The sequence below is a fragment of the Mirounga angustirostris genome, unplaced genomic scaffold (genome assembly GCF_029215605.1).
Source record: "Mirounga angustirostris isolate CCGP_5_RB_7025 unplaced genomic scaffold, mMirAng1.0.hap1 SCAF_11, whole genome shotgun sequence".
NCBI lineage: Eukaryota > Metazoa > Chordata > Mammalia > Carnivora > Phocidae > Mirounga > Mirounga angustirostris.
Window position 1 is genome coordinate 29,446,853 of NW_026991719.1, and position 21,018 is coordinate 29,467,870.

Below are 21,018 nucleotides of genomic sequence, written 5' to 3' on the forward strand. Positions count from 1 at the left end.
AATTTATTAATACCCATCTTAAAGAAGCAAGGACTATTCAATAAAATGAGAACAGCAATCACCCAGAAAGGACAGGAGTAACTACACATGAGCTATACACTTACATAGTTGAAATATACAGCCTTAAAAAACCCAAGTGGAATTCCATTTAAACACAATGGATTTTTACATTATGCTATTTGGTTTCAAAATTTATATATTCTCTCTTTAATCCATAAGGTATTTAGATGACTATTCATTATCTCCCAGTAAAGAAAAATTATTTTCAGAGGATCATACCTTTTTTTGGATTCTTTGCTTTTGTCATCTGATTTTTTAAGGTCTGGGAATATGGCCTATAAAAATTTGTTTGGGAGAATATATTCAATTTTTGTTTGCAGCCAAGCTCAAAATTTATATTTGTAAGCTTTACACAAATAAAATAGATTAATATATACTCTCTTATATAGGGTAAAAACTTACCTTCTTACAGAGGCTAATCCCTTCCCCTCACTGTCTCTACTCATAAAAAAAAAAAAATTATTGTATTGCTTAAATCCCAAGCAACTACATTCCTTTGGCTTAAACAAATATATTAAAACATTTTACTATGATGTTTCTGGAATTAGGTATTGTCTAGGAGTTTTTGCTTTATGTATTTTATTGCTTTTTTGTTTGGAGCATAAAAATTGTGGCTGTTTTATATTCTCTGTTGATTATTAATTGTGTTATTGTAAAAACCTGTATGAGTTTTATATTTCTGTTGTAACAAATTACTACAACTCAGTGGCTTAAAATGATGCACAGTAACTATCTTACAGTTTTGTAGATTAAAAGTTTGACATGGGTTTCATTGGCTTTAAATCAACTGCATTCCTATCTGAAGGCTTTAAGGGAAAATCAGTGTCTCTGACAGTTTCAGCTTCCAGTGGCCACCCACACTCCTTGATTCATGGCCCTCTTCCTTCATCTTCAAAGCTAGTAATGTTATAACTCTGATCCTTCTTGTAATCACATCTCCTTCTGACCACATCCAGAAAAGGTTCTCTGCTTTTAAGGACTGAATGATTAGGTTGGGTCATCCCAGATAATCCAAAATAATCTCCTTCTCCAGATCCTTAACCTGAGTCACATTTCCAAAATCTCTCTTTTTAGTTTAACATATTCACAAATTACAGGGGCTGGAGCATCCACATGTAGGGATGGGGAATATTCTCTCTTTTGTCATAATTAATGATCTTGGTTCTGGTATTGAATGCTGCCTTATATGATATAAATATCGCCTCTTTTGATTGATTTTTGTTCATATTTGTCTGGTGAATTTTTTTAAAAGATTTTATTTATTTATTTGAGAGAGAGAGAATGAGAGACAGAAAGCATGAGAGGGAGGAGGGTCAGAGGGAGAAGCAGACTCATGAAGCACATTTTAGTTAAAACTTTCCATCCAAGAAGCTGAGTGTAGGAACAGATGAAGAAGAATACATATTCAAAAAATATTTTTAATTAAAAAATGAGAAAAATAACATGTATTCAGATCATCATATCCCCAAATTTCCTTTCTATATTCACTTTTTGGCCAACCAAAATCAGGTTTCTGTCCCAACATCTTTTTTTTTTGCTAAGTACAATGGACATTTTGCTGCACTTACATTAAATTACTTTGCCTTATTTTAAAATAACTATTTCTACCTTTTTTTTCAGAACAATAAACACTTTTATTACCTGACTGAAGATAGGAGGGAGGAAGATTTGTTTGTCTTTTCAGGCTTTGATTTTCTTCAGCTAGAACCCTAGCTCTTTACCCTCCAGCACATAGCCTTCTGCTCTGCCACAGTGGACTGGTCTTAAAGTGATGCATGCAAGAAGCTTGCCCTGATGAAACTGCTCCTCCAGAAGACTGCTGGTTTTGGCATTCATTTTCCTTCATTATATTTCTTCTGAATTTCCTTTGACCATTTTTTTGTTTAAAATCTTTTGTTCCTAGGGAGTCCTTCTTGAGGCCCAGGAGCAGTGCATAGTGGGACCTGTGCCACTGTCAGTAGGGTGTGATTGACATCACAATACAGTTCTTCACCAGGTCTTGGTGCTGACCAGTTCATTGTTGGATGCACTGCAGACAACATCAATAATCCTTGTTTTGCACATACAACACTTGGAGCCCCAGGAGAAGTTCGCCATTCCCCATGTCCAGCCCCAAGGCATGATACTTTTTTTTTTTTAAAGATTTTATTTATTTAGGGGTGCCTGGGTGGCTCAGTCGTTAAGCGTCTGCCTTCGGCTCAGGTCATGATCCCAGGGTCCTGGGATCGAGCCCCGCATCGGGCTCCCTGCTCCGCAGGAAGCCTGCTTTTCCCTCTCCCACTCCCCCTGCTCGGGTTCCCTCTCTTGCTGTGTCCCTCTCTGTCAAATAAATAAATAAAATTTATTTATTTGAGAGAGAGTGAGAAAGAGTATGAGCTGAGGGAGAGGGAGAAGCAGACTCCCTGCTGAACAGGGAGCCCAATGCGGGGCTCCATCCTAGAACCCTGAGATCATGACCTGAGCCAAAGGCAGATGCTTAACTAACTGAACCACCCAGGTCCCTGGCATGGTACTTCTTATTGACTCCCAGAATACAGACCGTGTGTGGGCAGTGGGGGCCAATCTTAGTGTTGGCAGCAGGGCACCCCAGCTCATACTTTCGCTTCTTGTGGAAGGTCTTTCTCTTGCCCCCAGTCTTGCAGCGTTTGTGGCACTAGTCCCGAGAGATGCCCACCCCTATCAGCACTGGCTGTGAAAGAATTATTTCTACCCTCCTGAAAGTCTTTTTTCACTTTCCTCTCAGAAAGTCATATTTTTCTCTTTATATATACCTGTTTTTTTTTTGTCACTTAGGTATATTCTTTATTTTTTAATTTTTTCTAGCTTTATTAGATACATTTGACAAATTAAAAGTGTATATACTTAAAGTATACAATATGGTGTTTTGAAGTAAATATACCTTATGTAACGATTACCATACTCAACTAATATATCCATCACCTCACATAGTTCGATTCTGTGTGTGTGAAGAGAGCACTTAAGATCTATTCTCCTAACAAATTTCAATTATACAATACATTATTATTTATAATTACTATGCATTCTTTTGTAGTTCCTCTCCATGGCTATTCTTTAGATATTGGCATTTCTTAGACTTATTACTAGGTCTATTTCTTACTCTATACATTTTTTTTGGTTAATCTTATCTTCTCCCACCTTTTCAAAACTAGATTTATCCTGACTTGGTGATTATCTGGATGTAGAGATTGAGGAAAGATAGGAATGTAAGATGATACCTATGGTCCTTGATTGGGCAGTTTAATGAATTGCTATTATAATGACAACAGAAGAAGCAGGTTTTGTAAGAAAATAATTGTTAGTTTTGATCATCGTGAGTTTGAGATGCCTGTTATTGAAAGTCAGAAATATTCAGTAACTAGCTGGGTATACAGCCCTAAATAGTAAAATATATTCAGTGCAGGTGTGTGTGTATGTGTGTGTATATATATATATAGCAATTGTCAGCACTTTTGAGGCAACTGAAACCAAGAAACTAGATGAGTATATTGTAGAATAATCTGTAGAGTAGGAAAATGGGGGAGGGGGGAGCAAAAGCCAGAGTTCTAAATAACACCAGTATTTAAGAGTTAAACAGAAGCAAGCCTCATAAAATAAGTATGAGCAGTTAGAGAAATGGGAGAAAACTCAGGAGACTGTGATATAATCAAATCAAAGGAAATATATGCTTGATATAGAGTTGGTTGCTTACCTAATAGCCATTCCCTCCTTCAACATAATTTTACAAACTCTAAATTGTGTTGAGTCAGCAATATGCCCAGGGAAGGGGGGAAATATCTATAGCCACAAAGGATGAATCATGATTGGTCTTAATACATTGTGCTAATCTCATACTCTTTTGCTGGTGATTATTTTATAGATTTGTTTGTGACAAAATGCTAGTCAATGAGAAGTCAGGGGAAATCTTCTGGAGGGTTCTAAAAAAGGATTACAGTTCTGCGATTGTATGTAATTAGAGATCTTTATTATTTAAGCCACTAATAGTAATATTTGCTATTAATTTTATCCAAACATCCCATACTTGATAAATACCTCGATTACTAAAAAAATGGGTGGTATAAACAACAGTCCCTAAACTGTGCAAAATAGATAAGTAAAGGAGGGCAAATGAGGGCAAGTGGTGACCCAATCATATCAGGATGAGAAACTTGTTACTCTTTTTATATGGAGCAAAATGTGTGGTCAATTTTTTTCTTGTTATATCCTGTGATTCAACCTACATGCCAAATGATGACATATCATAAGAAGTAAGAGGAAATTTCAGGGTATTATCATGTGTTGTCTCTTTCTTGAAGCTTCCAGAAGAGAGAGGGGTGCTTAGGTTAAATGTGGATAGTCACATAGAATTAAAAATTAAGAACAAATGAAACCCAAAGCTAGAAGAAGGAAATAAATAATAAAGATTAGAGCATAGATAAATGAAATAGAGAAGAGAGAAACAATAGACAAAATCACTAAAACTCAAATTGGAGAACTTGGATGAAATAGACAAATTCCTAGAAACACAAACCTACCATTAATAAATTATGAAGAAATGGAAATCTGAATAGGCTTATAACTTGTAAGGAGGTTAAATCAATAATCAGAAATTTCCCAGTAACAAAAAGCCCTGAATCTGATAGCTTCAGTGGCAAATTCTACCAAACATTTAAAGAAGAATTAATAATACTCCTTCTCAAACTCTTCCAAAAAATTCAAGAGTAGAGAATACTTGCTAACTCATTCCAAATGGCCAACATTACCATGATACCAAAGCCGACAAAAATACTAGAAGAAAAGTTAAGTACAAACCAATATGTTTTATGAACATTGACGAAAAACTCCCCCAAAAGTACTAACTAGTGAACAGAACTCAGCAGCATATTAAAAGGATTATACACCATGACCAAGTGGGACTTATTCCTAAAATGCAAGGATGGTTCAACATACAAAAATTAATTAATGGAATATGCCATCAACATAATGAAGAGGAAAAAATCATCTCAACTGGTACATAAAAAGCATTTGACCCAATTCAGTAATCTTTCATGATAAAAACATGAAACTCGGAATAGAAAGAAACTACTCAACATAATAAAAGCCCTATATAAAACTCCCATAGTGAACATCATATTCAAAGGTGAAAGACAGATTTTCGACTAAAATCCAGAACAAGGCAAGGATGCCTGCTTTACCACTTCTATTAAACATAGTACTGGAAGTTCTAGCCAGAGTAGTTAGGCAAGAAAAGGAAAGGAAAAGCATCCAAATTGGAAGAGAAGTAAAATTGTCTCTGTTTGCAGATGATATAACCTTATATGTAGAAAACCCAAAAAGTCTAAAAAAAAATTGTTAGAACTAACAAATGAATTCAGCAAAGCAGCAGGATACCAATTCAACACAATACAATGGATGAACCTTAAAAACATTATGCTAAATGCAAGAATCAAGACCAAAAATGTGGCATATAATTTGCTTTCATTTATAGAAAATTTCCAGAATAGGTAACTCCACAGACAAAAAAAGCAGATTAGTGATTGTCAGGGTCCAGGGATTGGGGGCAGGGGTGGATAAAGAGTGATTGTTTAATGGGTATGGAAATTCCCTTTAGGGTGATGCAATGAATTGTATAGTTTAAAATAGTTTTGTGTTATGTGAATTTCACCTAGATTTAAAAAAAAATTAAAAAGTGAAGGAAAAATAAAGGCTTTCTCACATGAATAAAAACAGGGATTTTGTCACCAATTGACCTGCCTTGCAACAAAGGTTAAAATATATTCTTCAAAGAGAAGGAATAAGACATAGGTCAAAAACTAAAATCTATGTGAAAAAGGAAACACATCAGAGAAGGAATACATGAGGGTAAAATAAAATTTTCATTTTTCTCATCCTTATTTGATTTAACAGAATTACCTGTTCATAATAATTATTGCAACAATGTATGAGTAATTAGAGCTTATGGATAAGTTAATTAATGACAGCAATGATTTAAGGGATGAGGGGGACAAATTGGAAATACTCTGTCATAAAGTACCTGCACTACCCATGAAGTTGTGGAGTGTTGTATGAAAATGAACTTAAATTACTCATAAATGTTCATGTATTATAAATTCTAGAGCAACCACAAAAAATTTTCAAAAGAAGTATAATTGACATGCTAAGAGAAGAGAAAAATGGAATTATATAAAATAATTAAAACCAAAGAAGCAAAAAAGAGTAGACAAAAAAATAAGGAAAATAGAAAATAATTACACATATGGTACATATTAATTCAACTGTATCAATGATCACTTTAAACTGTGATGTTCTACATATGCCAAATAAAAAACAGAGACTTAAAGAATGGATAAAAAGACAAGACCCAACTACATGTTGTCTACAAGAAACTCACTTTTATTTTTTTTCAAATATTTTATTTATTTATTTCAGAGAGAGAGACACAGAGAGCACAAGCATGAACAGTGGGGAGGGGCAGAGGGAGAAGGAGACTCCCTGCTAAGCAGAGAGCCTGATGCGGGACTCGATCCCAGGACCCCAGGATCATGACCCCAGGCAGACGCTTAACTGACTGAGCCACCCAGGTGCCCCAAGAAACCCACTTTAAATATAAGATACAGCTATATTAAAAGTGAAGGGATGGAGAAAGATATATAATGCTAACACTAATCAAAAAAGCTTGCATAGCCATATTAATGTCAAGTAAACCACACTTTAGAACAAGGAAAATTATCAGGAATAAAAAGGGACATTTTATCATGATAAACTGATCCTTTTCCCAAAATGATATAACATAATCTTAATGTGCATGTGCTTAATGGGAGAATGTCAAAATGAGTGAGGTAAAACTGATAGAACTGCAAGGAAAAATAGATGAATCCGCTATTATAGTTGGAGGCTTCAAAACCCCTCTATCAGTAATTGACAGACGAGCAGGCAGAAAATCAGTGAGGTTACAGTTGAACAGAGCAGTGCCATCAATCAACCGAATCTAATTGACATTTATAAAACACTTCATCCAACAACAGGAAAATACACATTCTTCTCAAGCTCACATAGAACATTCAACAAAATAGACCACCTTCTGGATTACAAAACACACTTTAAGAAACTTTTTAAAAAGATAAATCATACTTTCAGACCACAATGAAATTAAGCTACAAAATAACAGAAAGGTAGCTGGAAAATAATTGGAGAGTAAACAGCAAACTTCTAAGTAGCAAATGGGTCAAAGAAATCCCAAGAGAAATTTAAAATTATTTTGACCTAAATGAAAGAGAAAACACTACTCATCAAACTGTGTGTGATTTGGTAAACAGCATGCTTAAGGGGACATTTATAACATTGAATGCATATATTAGTAAAGAAAAAAATATCTAAATTTAATAGTACAAGCTTTCACCTTAGGAAACTACAGGAAGAAGAGAAATATAAACCTAAAGCAAAGAGAAGAAAAAAACAGAGCAGAAATGAATGAAATGGAAAACACTAAATCAATAGAAAACTAGTAAACCCAAAAGTTGGTACTTGGAAAAGATTCGAGACATTGATAAAACTCTAGCCAGGCTAACCCAGAGGGGAAAAAAAGACATAAATTCCTAATATCAGAAAAAAGGGAGGATATTATTACTGATCCCAAATCATTAAAGGGATAATAGAATATTCTGAAGAACTCTATGCCCACAAATTTGACAATCTAGATAAAATGGACAAATTACTTGAAAAAGACAGCTACCACAATTCACACAAGTAGAAATATATAATTGGAATAAGCCTGTCTCTATGAAAGGAATTGAATTAATAATTACCTTCCAAAACAAAGCACCAGGCCCAGATGGTTGTACTGGTAAATTCTACCATAACTTAAGAAATCATACCAATTCTTTACAATCTCTCCCAGTTGATAGAATCAGAGGGACTACTTTCTAACTCATTCGATGAGGCCAGCATTTCTCTAATACCAAAACCTCATAAAAACATTACAAGAAGGGAAAAGTGCAGACCAGTATCTGTAATGAACATAGATGGAAAAATCCTCAACACAATATTAGCAAACTGACTTCAACAATGTATAAAATGAATAATACAGAATGACCAAGTTGGATTTATTCCAGATATAATATGCTCATTCAATATTCAAAAATCAATTAATATAATTAATCCATCACATCAGCAAATAGCTTATCCCACTGAAGGCAGAAAATCAATACTAATCCTTTCCAGTAAGTTATGATACATACTGTGGACTAACAACTGTGAATCCCTTCCCCTTCCACTTAAAATGAAGTTATCTTATTCCTTCTCCATTATTGTATAATGAATACATTGGGGGTGGAAAATTTATCTTTTTTAGATAGAGGAGCCACATCCGAACTTAACAAATAAGTACAAAAACCAAACATCATTTGTTTCAAGCTAGATTTGTTAACTAGATGAGCCTCTCAGCATTTCTCACTTTGAAAGGCTATAAATGCATTGAAAAAGAAAAGAAAAAAATTAATATGAATATATTGGGGGAAAGCACCTGTATATTTAAACAGGAAATAAGTGGACATGTCACTGGCAATATGTATGTCATTCTCCAAGCCTTAGGGAAACTATGATTAACCTAAACCAAGCAAAATAATCCCATTACCATTTTGTGAGTGATTCCTTTTAGGGGTAAGAAGGTAAACACACTTCTGTGCAGAGCCATAAGGTAAAGGATACTGGAAATTTGGGGAAAATTATACTCCTTTTAACTTTAAATGAAATTTATTTTATGAGAAAAAGATATTTGGAGATGCTTCAGTCATTTTGGGACCATGAGAGTATAAAACTAAGAATAATGTGCTGAGAGTGGCATAGGGGATATATAGGGGGAAAAAAAAAGCCTAGCTACCTGCCACCATTTCTTAGTCATTTTGCCAAATCTGGGAACCTCCAAATTTCTTGTTATATAATAATTAAACATCTTTATTGTAGAGTTTTATTTTCTTTAGTTATTAACTAGTATATAAATTACTCTGCTGTAACAAAGACAACCACAAATATAATAGCTCAAACCAGATGAGGTTTTATTTTCCTGTATGTAACAGGACAGTGATGCACAGGCTGTCCAGGGTGAGTAGGCTGCTTGATTCTACAATGCTGGGAAAGAAAGTAGGTGTATCCTATTTCATTTCTTTGTCAATCCCTCCCCGCTCCATTGGTGGTGCCCTCATCAACAGGGACAGCATTGACACGATGGCCATATCAATCACTGTTCTAACCCGTAAGGGGAGTAAAAGAAAAAGTGGAGGGAAAGAAATTTTATTTTTAAAATAATGTAAGCAGAATGTTGCACACATCACTTCTATTCACTCTACAATAGCCAAAAGTTAGTCAAATTGCCACATACAGTTTCAAAATCTTCTGGAAAATGTAACCTATAGTTAGGAGTTCATGCCCACCAAAACTCTGAGTGAATTGTTTGTTTTATATTGCTCAAAAGATATAAATGAGAAGAAAAAGTAACAGTTTTTTTTCTACATTGTTGCAACTGAAACAGTTGTCCAGGAAGGAGTGATCAAAACAGTCACGTGATTCTGAGATTTTTTTTTAACAAGATAAGCATATCAAAGAATTTTGATTGTGAAATTCATGAACAAATATTGGCTGAATGAGCATGTCCCAATATTGAGAGGTAGAACCAAATATTAATATAGTAAATTCTGTTTTCAGATATTTAAATGTTAAGCTATGTGTTCTAGCAATAAATACAAACAGATAGTGACTTTTTTCCTTTTCATATATTATTGATTAGTGTAGGAAAAAGTTTATTTAGGATTTTTTTATCTATGTTTGTGAAAGAGATTGATCTGGATTTGTTCCATTTATTAAAATGTATTTGACAGATTTAGGAATCAAAGTTTTGCTAGCATCATAAAGTGAGTTAAGAACTATTCCTGCTTTCTCTCTTTTTCAAATAATTCCTTTAAGAGTCAAGTTTCTTGCCTAATTTATTGGTAAAATTCTCAAAGCAAGTCATCTGATCCTGGAATTTCTATGTCAGAAGATTAATTATATTTATCAAGCAATCATATTTTCTATTTTTCTGTTCCATTGTATCACATTTTTAAAATAAATGGAATAAATCCATTTACATCTTTTTGTGTCGGTAACTTCTGTATGACATATAGTATTACTCCCACTCTTATTCCTGACATTGGAAGTCTGTGCCTTCCTTTGTTGTTTCTTGGTCAGTTACGACAAGCAGTTATAAATTGCATTAGAAATTTCCAAAAACCAACTTTTACCTTTGATTTCCTGTATTTTATATTGTTTTCTGTTTTATTAATTTTTGCTCATGTCTAACTTATTTCTTACTTTCTCTGCTTTACAAATTATTTACTATATAGATAATTCATTTTTTACTTTTTGTAGTTTTCTACTGTATGCATTTTATTTTTTATTCTTTTTAAAGATTTATTTACTTATCTGAGAGAGAGAGCAAGAGCACAAGCAGAGTGAGAGGGAGAAGCAGGCTCCCCAAGGAGCAGGGAGGCTGATGTGGGGCTTGATCCCAAGATCCTGAGATCATGACCTGAGCCAAAGGCAGATGCTTAACCGCTTAACTGGCTGAGCCACCCAGGTGCCCCAACTGTACGCATTTTAAAGCTATTAATTTTCTTCTACACACTGCTATAGCTGTATTCAACAAGTTTCACTGAAACATATTTCCAATATCATTAGCTCATATTATGATCTACTTCATATTTTGTCCTCTTCTATGAATTTTGGGTAATATAGAGATGTAGTGCCTGATTTTTAAATTACTGGAGGTTTGTTATTATTTTGAAGTTTTTTTTATTAATTCCATTGAGCATAAATAATATACTCAGTATGATTTTAGTCCTATAAAGTTTATTGGAACCTGCTTCATAACTGAGCATATAATTAATTTTAGAAAATTTATAAATGCTATAATCTCAGAAATACAGACTTTGTTAGGATGTGTTGCCTATAGGTGCTCTGTGCAAATTAGATAAAGTCTGATAACTGTGTCCTGAGTTTTCTGTATGCTTACTGATTTTTTGCCTAACATGTATTGAGAGACATCTGTTAAAATCCCCCACTCCGAATGTGAAGTTTATTTATCTTTTTAATTTTGTCATTTCCTTTCTCTATATATTTTTAAAATATGTAATTAAGATCATAAAAATTAAGAATAGTCATATGTTCCTAGTTGATTGACCATTTTATCATTATGATATCTTTCTTTATAATTAATAACAATTCTTAATTTTAAGACAATTTTATTTGAAATGTGTATAGCTCTACAAATTTATTGTTGAATGTTTTCATCACATACCTTTATTATTTTATTTAAAATTTTTATCTTACTTTCTTCTGGGCAGCATACAGCTGGAATTTGATCCAGTCTGATAATCTTTGTCTTCAAATTAGAGGAGTCAGACTTTTAAAATTTTGATGTAATTACAGATTTATTTGCATTCACTGTTTCCTCCATTATTTCAATCCTGCTGTTTTGTTCTATCAAGTGAATTTTGTTTTGTTTTGTTTTCATCTTTGTTTCTGTGTGTATTTCCTTTTTTTTTTCTTTTTTTGGTTAAAGCACTACCAGTTCTAAACTTTCCATTTGATTCCTTTTTATAATTGAATTTTTTTCCCGAGATATCCTTAGTTTTAAGAGTGTTTGTGATTGCCTCCTAGGTCATTTTTGTAATAGCTATTTTAAATATTTGTCAGATTATTCCAACATCTGTGTCATCTTGGCATTTGCTTCTTTTCCCTATGCATTGATATTGGCTTCACTTACATATCCTAGATGTTTTGAATATATTATGAAACACTGAGTCTTGTTTAAATTCCAAGATAACATTGATGTTTTTGTTTTAGAAGCTAATCAACCTATTTTTTTGCATCTCAAATTTCCATCTCACATTTCCATCTCGCATTCTGTGGGCTATGGTCCCAATGACAGTTCAGTTTTCAAAGCATTTGTGGTCCTTTTCTAATTTGTCTACTGTGTGCCAACAATCTGGAATCTAAGCCTTGGTTTAGTCATCAGTTTAGTTTATTAGTTTATTCAAAGTTTTTGCTGTGCTGAATAGGAAAAGATCCACTGTATGAGCCATTTAAGGATGAGCCTAGAATTTCACAAAACAATGTTATGAGGTCACTGTCCCAGCTCCTCCCTCTCAATGACATCTCCTCTTTTCCCCTGAGGCTCCTCTTAGTTCTCTGTCCAGAAAGTTGGGCTTTGATTTCCTGATTCTACTATACACTTACGCAGTTTTACCTGTATGAGAGGGGCCAAGCTGTAGGAAGAAAGAGAAAAAGAGAAACAAATTTTGTCCTCGTACTCTTGGAACCACAAATCCACTGAAAAGAAATGAAGGTTCTTCTTAATCAGAGTTTTGGCTCCTGCTGCCACAACCACCATAGAATTATAGAATTACTTGGGGATTGGAGAGTGAAAGAACAGAGAAAATTATACACACACACACACACACACACACACACTTATGAGGGATTTTCACACTCTCTGAACTTTAGGAGTTCCCTTTCATTCTCCTTTAGCTAGAATTAGAGGGCTTCTCTGGTCTCTTTCTGCTTTCTGGTGACACTTTGATTCATTAACTTCAGGCTGGGAGATGCTGGTAAAGAGAAAATGGTAAATTTGCCATCAATTTGGGGGCATTTCAAATTCCAGTCATTTTCCTTAACCTGACTGTTAATATTTACCTTTTAGAAATCTCAAATAGCTGCCTTATGTATTCTATCCAGGTTTTATAACTGTATACAGTGAGAGAAATGCAGTGGAATGAGTTTACTCTATCTTAACCCAACATTGAAAGTTCTGAGCTGAAAGTTCAAGCATTCTATGAATCTCCCTCTATTTTTGCCATCTTCTTTTCGTTCCACTTTCTTCTTCATGAATTTTATTTTACTATTTCTCCAGTCTTTGAAAGAATGGGAGCTAAAATAGACTAGCAATGAAATTGGACAGGGATTGCAAATTTAGGAAAGGATGGAGACTTTCAATATGAGATAATAAGGAATGGGAAACAAACTGTAATGATGTAGTGCCTTATAGAACCCCAAACAGAAAGGGAAGGGACAGAGTAAAATATTCAAAACACCGGATTAAGGCAGAACTTTTATTCTAATTGAAATTTTTATTAGTATTTTGGTCTACCTGCATAGCTAATTAAAAGTTACCAGCAAGTAAGAATTCACACAGTGAAAATTTTAGCTCATATAACAAGCCATAGTACAATCTTACGGATGCTCACAGCTATAAAGATAATAGTATTTTAAAGCAACACAAAAGTATATACTCTCTGAAGAGACACATTTCAGACATTATGATGAAATAAAGGTTTTGCTTAGAACAGTAAGAGACAGTAGGTGAGTAATAATCTTTAAAAAGTTCCAATAATTGGGCGCCTGGGTGGCTCAGTTGGTTAAGCGACTGCCTTCGGCTCAGGTCATGATCCCGGAGTCCCGGGATCGAGTCCCACATCGGGCTCCCTGCTCGGCAGGGAGTCTGCTTCTCCCTCTAACCCTACCCCCTCTTGCGCTCTCTCTCTCACTCTCTCTCTCTCTCTCAAATAAATAAATAAATAAAATCTTTAAAAAAAAAAGTTCCAATAATTGTGGGGCGCCTGGGTGGCTTAGTTGGTTAAGCGACTGCCTTCAGCTCAGGTCATGATCCTGGAGTCCCGGGATCCAGTCCTACATCGGGCTCCCTGCTCAGCGGGGAGTCTGCTTCTCCCTCTGACCCTCCTCCCTCTCATGCTCTCTGTCTCTCATTCTCTCTCTCGCAAATAAATAAAAAAATATTTAAGAAAATAAAATAAAATAAAATAAAATAATAAAAAGTTCCAATAATTGTAAAAATTTTGTTATATGTTAATTTTCCAGTCTGATATTTTGCAATAAATATAAAAATAATGTTATTTACAAAATATTTTAAGGCATTTTATTTTCATCATAAAATCAATAAATGGAGGAAATGTTAAGTTGAATTGTATTCTAAGAATGCACATAAAAGAAAAAGCCAGCAATGCTTAGCTCCATAGGACTTTGCATTTAAATAGAAATTGTTATAAAAAAAAGCATTATAATAGCAGTTTAAAAGCACTGGGTGTGAAGGCAGGCTTGAAAGAACACCATTAGTGATATAGCAATAATATTGCATATGTCTGAAAGCATATTAAAATGATAATGGAAATGAAGCCCATTTTTTATGAAGTGTTTATACTTAAACATCCTGGTCATCACTAGAAAACAATACAATTAATTTTACACTTTTTCCATTCTTCTCTTTTAAATTTGAAGATTCCACAGTGGTATTTTTATGGTACTTTTGGCAAATTTCCCTGCAGCTTCCTCTTGAAATCTTTGAAATAAAAATCTTGAAGGATTTTTTCTGTGTGTGTGTGTGTGTGTGTGTAATAAATATATCAGAAAAAGCATCTAGCATATTGATTAATGTGAATTGAGGAGTAATGATTTTGAGCAACTCTGGCCCTTTGTAAAATATACTGACCTGATTTACAAAAGTGGCATATATGTCAAAAAACTATGGTTAGTGTGGTCAGTGATTTTCTGTCATATATATTGTTTAGCATTTTTTATTGTCTAGACCCAGATGTTAACACTCAGGACATATCAAATTAAGAAGTAATTAGTAATTTAAAAATTCTGATTATCACAATGTGATGATTTAATAATTGTTAATGATAATAAAGCATCATAATTAGCTTCTAGATTTATACAAGTTCACTGGTTTCATTAAACAATATAATCAAATTCTATGAAGATTTTTTAATTATTAATTTTCTGTGAAAAATAAAAAAATAAAAAAATATTAATTGTCTGTAAAAAATTATAGAGGGTTTTGTTAATTATAATACTTTCAATAACTATCAACTTCAAGAGGGAGGAACAGTATTAGTATTGCCCTGATCAACTCTGAAGTCACATATTATATAAACCTATAAAACCTATAAATGGCAGATGAATGCTTAAAGAGGGAATCATATTCCTCTCTGTAACCAGATTGTACATTACTTCTTGAGAATGTATTTCTCACATTGGGAGTTATGAGAAACTTTAAGGAAGACTTATTTACATACAGTTTTTCTCTTGATTGACAAATGTACTTATTATTTTGAGGATAATTTACTGTGACTGGAATCCTGCCAAAAAAGAAGGCAAAGACAAGATAGCAGGTACAATATTTATATTTTGTAAAGTACAAAGAAATGAGGAATGGGGAAAAATCCTTTTGAAACAAAGACTTAAAGGATGAACAAATGGCTGGTTATACAGAATAATAGTTGTACACCAAACTCTAGCTTTGTAATAAATCATTTTAGAGTAAATAAAGCTGGAATGGAGTTAGCCGACTATCTCGATGAGAAAAATATTCCTCTCAAGAAGCTGAATTTTATGTGCAACTTTCAGGATATTTTCACAATAGTCCACTAATTTATTGATGCTTAATTTGCATGCCAAATGTGTGGCATTTTGAAAGAAGTATGAAAGACTACTATGTTGAATCTGATTCAACAAGTATTCATGAATCCACTTATGTATTCAAGGCACTATAAAGAATACAAAAGAGATAATGAAAACTGCCCCAGCCCTCAAGCAACTTTTAAACTACTGAGGATGACACATGGCACCATTAAATAAGTAACTAACTGCTGAAATAACTGGTACAAAGATTGGGTACTCTAGAATTTCAGACTAGAGAGAAATAGAAGAAAATTTGAATGATCAGGAAGTCTTCTTGAAAGAGAATGGCATTTTTGCTGTCGCTGATATCAATTTTTTAAAATTTATATCCAAACAACATATTTTAGCACCATCTATGTGTGAGATTCTGTGCTATATGGTGCAAAACATATAAAAATGATTGAACTATGTCCTCAAATATTTTATAATCCAGGAGAATAATGAGTTCACAAATAACTGGGATATAAAGCAAAATATCATATGTTGCAAATGAAACAAAATATAGAATAAAAGTATACAAAGTTCAGAGAAGGGAGTTATCACAAGTAAATAAAAAAATTCAGAAAAATGACATGGCATTTAAAACATGGCATTTCAAATGGTATTCAAAGGAAAGGTTAGGATTTTAGTTTTCTGAAAGAGAAAAGTAGTTCTACCAGGAAGAAACAATAGGAACAAAAGCTCTGGAGGGAGGAAGAGCACAGGTTCTATTTGACATAAAGTAAATAGCAGTAAATAAATGTAGAAAATGGAATGAATTGTCATACTGTACATTGCCTTAAAAGTCAAGAGCAACACTGTTACTTCTCTAGGTAGTGAAGAACCATTGAAGTTTTAAACAGAGAATAACTTGATTAGAGCTGTGATTTAGAAAATTTAGTGCAACAGAAAGTTTTAAGGGTGAAATGAAAAGAAGTTACTATAGCCAGGTATATAATGTGCCAGAATGGATATGAGAAAATTGACCTTTGGAAAACTGAATGGATCCAGGAAAGGACCTATCAATAGTTAACCACTGTCATTACCATAAAGCCCTGGGCTCAATAAGCCCCACTCACATGTTTAAGGCTTACAATTGGCTTTTTAATTCTTCATTCTTTTAAAGCTTCCAAAATTTTTAGGAAAGCCTTAACATATGAGACCAAGACAAAAAATCTGAAAAAGAAAATTAAAAAATGAAGAGACAGTATAGGTTGAACAGTGGCTCTCAACTGGGTACAATTTTTCTCCCAACGGACATTCTGCAATTTATGCAGATAGTTTGATTATCACAATTACTGAGGTGCTGCTGGAATCTAGTATGTGGAGGCCAGAGATGGTGCTAAACATCTTAAAATTCACAAAATATCCCCCCAGGACAAATAATGATATTGCTCAAAGTGTCTGTAGGACCAAGATTAAGAAACTCTGAAATAGAAGAAAATAAAGCAATAACAAATACAAATTTCCTCAAAAATAAGAGACCTTAAAGCATCTATGAAATAACAACAGAGGCTATTAAAAGTGAGAATTCAGTGATCTCAATATAACTCTGACTTTAAGAAATGATTAAATTTAAAAAATAATAGAGACTTCTAGTTTCTGTTCTGGCATGTAAGGAGCTTAGAAGTCCTTACTCTAATCCTCACAAGAAAAAAGCTGAACAAATTAAAAATGAACACCTCCTCTTAGCCCCATCAGAGAATCAAGGCCACAGAGCAAACTACAGGATCCATAATTGAAGAGACAGGAAGGTACATACAAAGAATCATAACTTAAGGGAGCAGAAGTTCAAGAGCAAAAACAAATATGGGAACTAGTACAAAGTAGACAAACATATGCTATTATGATGAATTTCTGGAGGCCCAGTGCGGACATAGTTGAAGGTTAAAAACTTCAGTAGAGGGCCCCATATTTGGTGAGTTTTACCTCAAGGAGCCTCCTGAGTTTTCACAGTGAAGATCAGAAGAAAATCCCCTTAAGCTTCTAGCAAGTAGAGAAGAAAAAATTGCTCTTTTGAAATTCACCCAGAGCTTCTTTGTTCTTAACAAGGTTTGCCTTCAAGAGTATCAGTTTTACTAGAGTCAAACTACTTAACTCCAACCCCATTTAGCCTTCTCTGTGGGGGGAGGATAACACCAACTTCAGCCCCCTCTGACCTTCCTGTCTCATCTAAAGGGGTGGTAGTCCCTGAGAAGCACTTGTGAAGGTCCCAAACCAGAGCAAAGGTTCACCAATAGTCTAAGACCCAATCATGGGACTATAGAACACTTCTCCTCCCACATTTTACCACATCAGTAGGGGTCCTGTATAACAATAACAATAGGAGAATACAATCGAAAGAATAGCATATCTCAGACTTATTTAAGAAAAAAAAGAATAAGTTTCTACGGAAACCCGAAGACAACAGGGACGGCAAAAACACTACCACCAGAGGAAATATTAGCTTCTGACATCTACAGGTACAGCCTAATGCCTAGCCAGATAAATCTAAAACCTAACACTAAAAGACTATTTTCTTCAATTCTTTTTTATTCAATACATCATATCTGGCATTCAAGAAAAATTAAAAATCATAGTAAAAGACAAAAACACGGTTGGAAAAGATGAAGCAATCATCAAACCAGGCTCAGATATGGCAGGGATTTGAGGATTATCAGACTAGGAATGTATATTCCATTGTTTTATGAACTGCTCTGTAGTGCTTTCTATTTCTAGTGTAGGGAAGGTTATTAATTATTGATCGAATGCCTTTGAAAAAACAGTCCTCTTCAGACTATTTCTCCTTTGTGACTTTTGGTAAATTGTATTTTTTAAGAAATTGGTTATCAATTTTATGATTGATTTTTTTATGATTTAACAAAATCTAGGTTATCAAATTTATGGTCATAGAATGGTTCATAATATTTTTTATTCACCAATGTCCATTAGATTAGTAGTGATGGTCCCCTCTTTGATTTCTGATGCTAGTAATCTATGTCTAACTGCTTTTTTTCTTACTTAACCTGGGTAGAGTTTTATCAATTTTATCGATCTCTTCAAAGAATAAGCTTATGGTTTGATTGACTCACTGTGTACAACCTGATGTTTTGATATATGTATACCTTATGAAATGATTACCACAATCAAGATAATTAACGTATCCATTACTTCACATATTTTGGGTGTGTGTGGGGAGAGTTTTTAAGATCTATACTACTAGCAGAATTAAAGTACTGATTTCCTATTTTCAATTTCATTGAGTTCTGCTCTAAATCTTATTTTTAAAATTTTTCTTCTTACTTGTGGTGAAATTTATTGTTACTTCTAAAGTAGAAGCTTAGATTATTCATTTTAGATCTTTCTTCAATTCTAATGTATGCATTCAATTCTGTAAAATTCCCCTAGCACTGTTCATTGTACCCCACAAAACTTGATAAATTGTGTTTTTATTTTCCTTTAGTTCAAAATATTTTTAATTTTTCTTGAGGATTCTTTTTTGATCCTTGTGTAATTTAAAAGTGTGTTGTTTAAGGGGGAAAAAGAAACAAACCAAAAACCAGACTCTTAACTATAGAGAATAAACAGAGGGTTACCAGAGGGGAGTTTGGTGGGGGGATGTGTGAAATAAGTGATGGGGATTAAGAGTACTAATCATGATAAGCAATGAGTAATGTACAGAATTGATGAATCACTATATCGTACACCCGAAACTACACTGTATGTTAACCATACTGGAATTAAAATAAAAAACTTAATTAAAAATGTGTTGTTTAATCTTCAAGTATGTTGGAGTTTCTGGCTATCCTTCTGTTATTGATTTCTAGTTTAACCTCATTGTGGTATGATAGCATATTTTGTATGATATGTATTATTTTAAATTAGTTAAATTGTGGTTGTTTTATGATCCAGAATATTGTCTATCTTGGTGAATGTTGTAGGAGAGCTTCAGAAGAATGTGTATTCTGTTAGTGTTTTATGAAGTATTCTATACATGTAGATTAGATCCAAGTGGTCAATGATACTGTTCAGTTTATGTTACTGATTTTGTGCCAACTGAATTTGTCAATTACTGATAGAAGTGTGTTAAAGTCTCCAACTATAATAGTGGATTCATCTTTTTCCCTACAGTTCTATAGTTTTTGCAACATGTATTTTGATGTTCTTTTGTTAGTTGTATGCACATGAAAGATTATTACATCTTCTTGGGGAAGTGATGATTTTATCATTATGCAATGCTCCTTTTTATCCCTGATAACTTTTCATCCTCAGAAGTCTGCTTTGTCTAAGATTAATATAGCTTCTTCAGGTTCTTTTTGATTACTATTAGCATGATGTATCTTTCTCCAGTCTTTGACTTATTTTTCTCTGTCTGGTTTTTTCACTTAGCATAATGTCCTCCAAGTCCACCCATACTTTCACAGTTAACAGGATTTCCTTCTGTTTTAAGGTTGAATAATATTGTAGTGTGTGTGTGTGTGTGTGTGTGTGTATGGTCACATTTTCTTTATTTCTTTATCCATTTAGCCAAAGATGGACATTTAGGTTGTTTCCATATCACTGCTATTGTGAATAATGTTGCAATGACCATGGGAATGCAGACTATCTTTTCAAATTCCAGATTTCATTTCCACTGAATATATACCCAGAAGTGGAATTGCTGGATCATATAGTAGTTCTATTTTTAATTTTTTGAGGAAATTCCACAGTTTTCCATAATGTCTACAGCAATTACATCCCACCAAAATTGTATAAGTGTTCCCTTTTCTCCACAACTTTGCTAACACTTGTTATCTCTTCTCTTTTTAATAAAAGAAATCATAAAAATTTCCTTGATAATTACTGATGTTCAGCATCTTTTCATGCACCCATTGGCCATTTCTATGTCTTCTTAGGAAAAATGTCTATTTGGGCATTTTATTCATTTTTAATTGGATTATTTATTTATGTTTGCTATTGAGTTGTATAAAATCCTTATATGTTTTCAATATTAACCCCTTATAAGATATATAGTTTTCAAATATTTTTTGCCATTACATAAATTACCTTCCCACTTTGTTGATTGCTTCATTTCCTGTGCAGAAGCTTTTTAGTTTGATGTAGACCCACTTATTTATGTTTGCTTCTATTGCCTGGGCTTTTGGTGTCACATTCAAAAAAAAATCAATGCCAAGACTGATGTTAAGTTTTTCCTTATTTTCTTCTATGAGTTTTATCTTTCCAGGTCCTACATTTAAGTCCTTCATCTATTTAGAGTTAGTTTTTGATAATGATGGGATATAGTTATTCAGTTTCATCCTTTTGCATGGGTATCCATTCAGCCACACTATGTCTTTTGATTGGAGAATTTAATCTATTTACATTTAAAGTAATTATTGATTGAAAAGGACTTACTAATTCCATCTAATTAATTTTTTTATAGCTGGACTGTATTTCCTTTTCTCCTTTCTTCCTCTCTTGTTGGCTTCCTTTGTGAATTAATGATTTTTTATA

General features: G+C 33.5%; 1 pseudogene; it reads right to left on the reverse strand.

Annotated features, from left to right (window-relative positions):
- Positions 1–1,740: 1,740 nt before the first annotated feature.
- Positions 1,741–20,771, reverse strand: LOC123843562 (small ribosomal subunit protein eS8-like; annotated as a pseudogene).
- Positions 20,772–21,018: the final 247 nt, after the last annotated feature.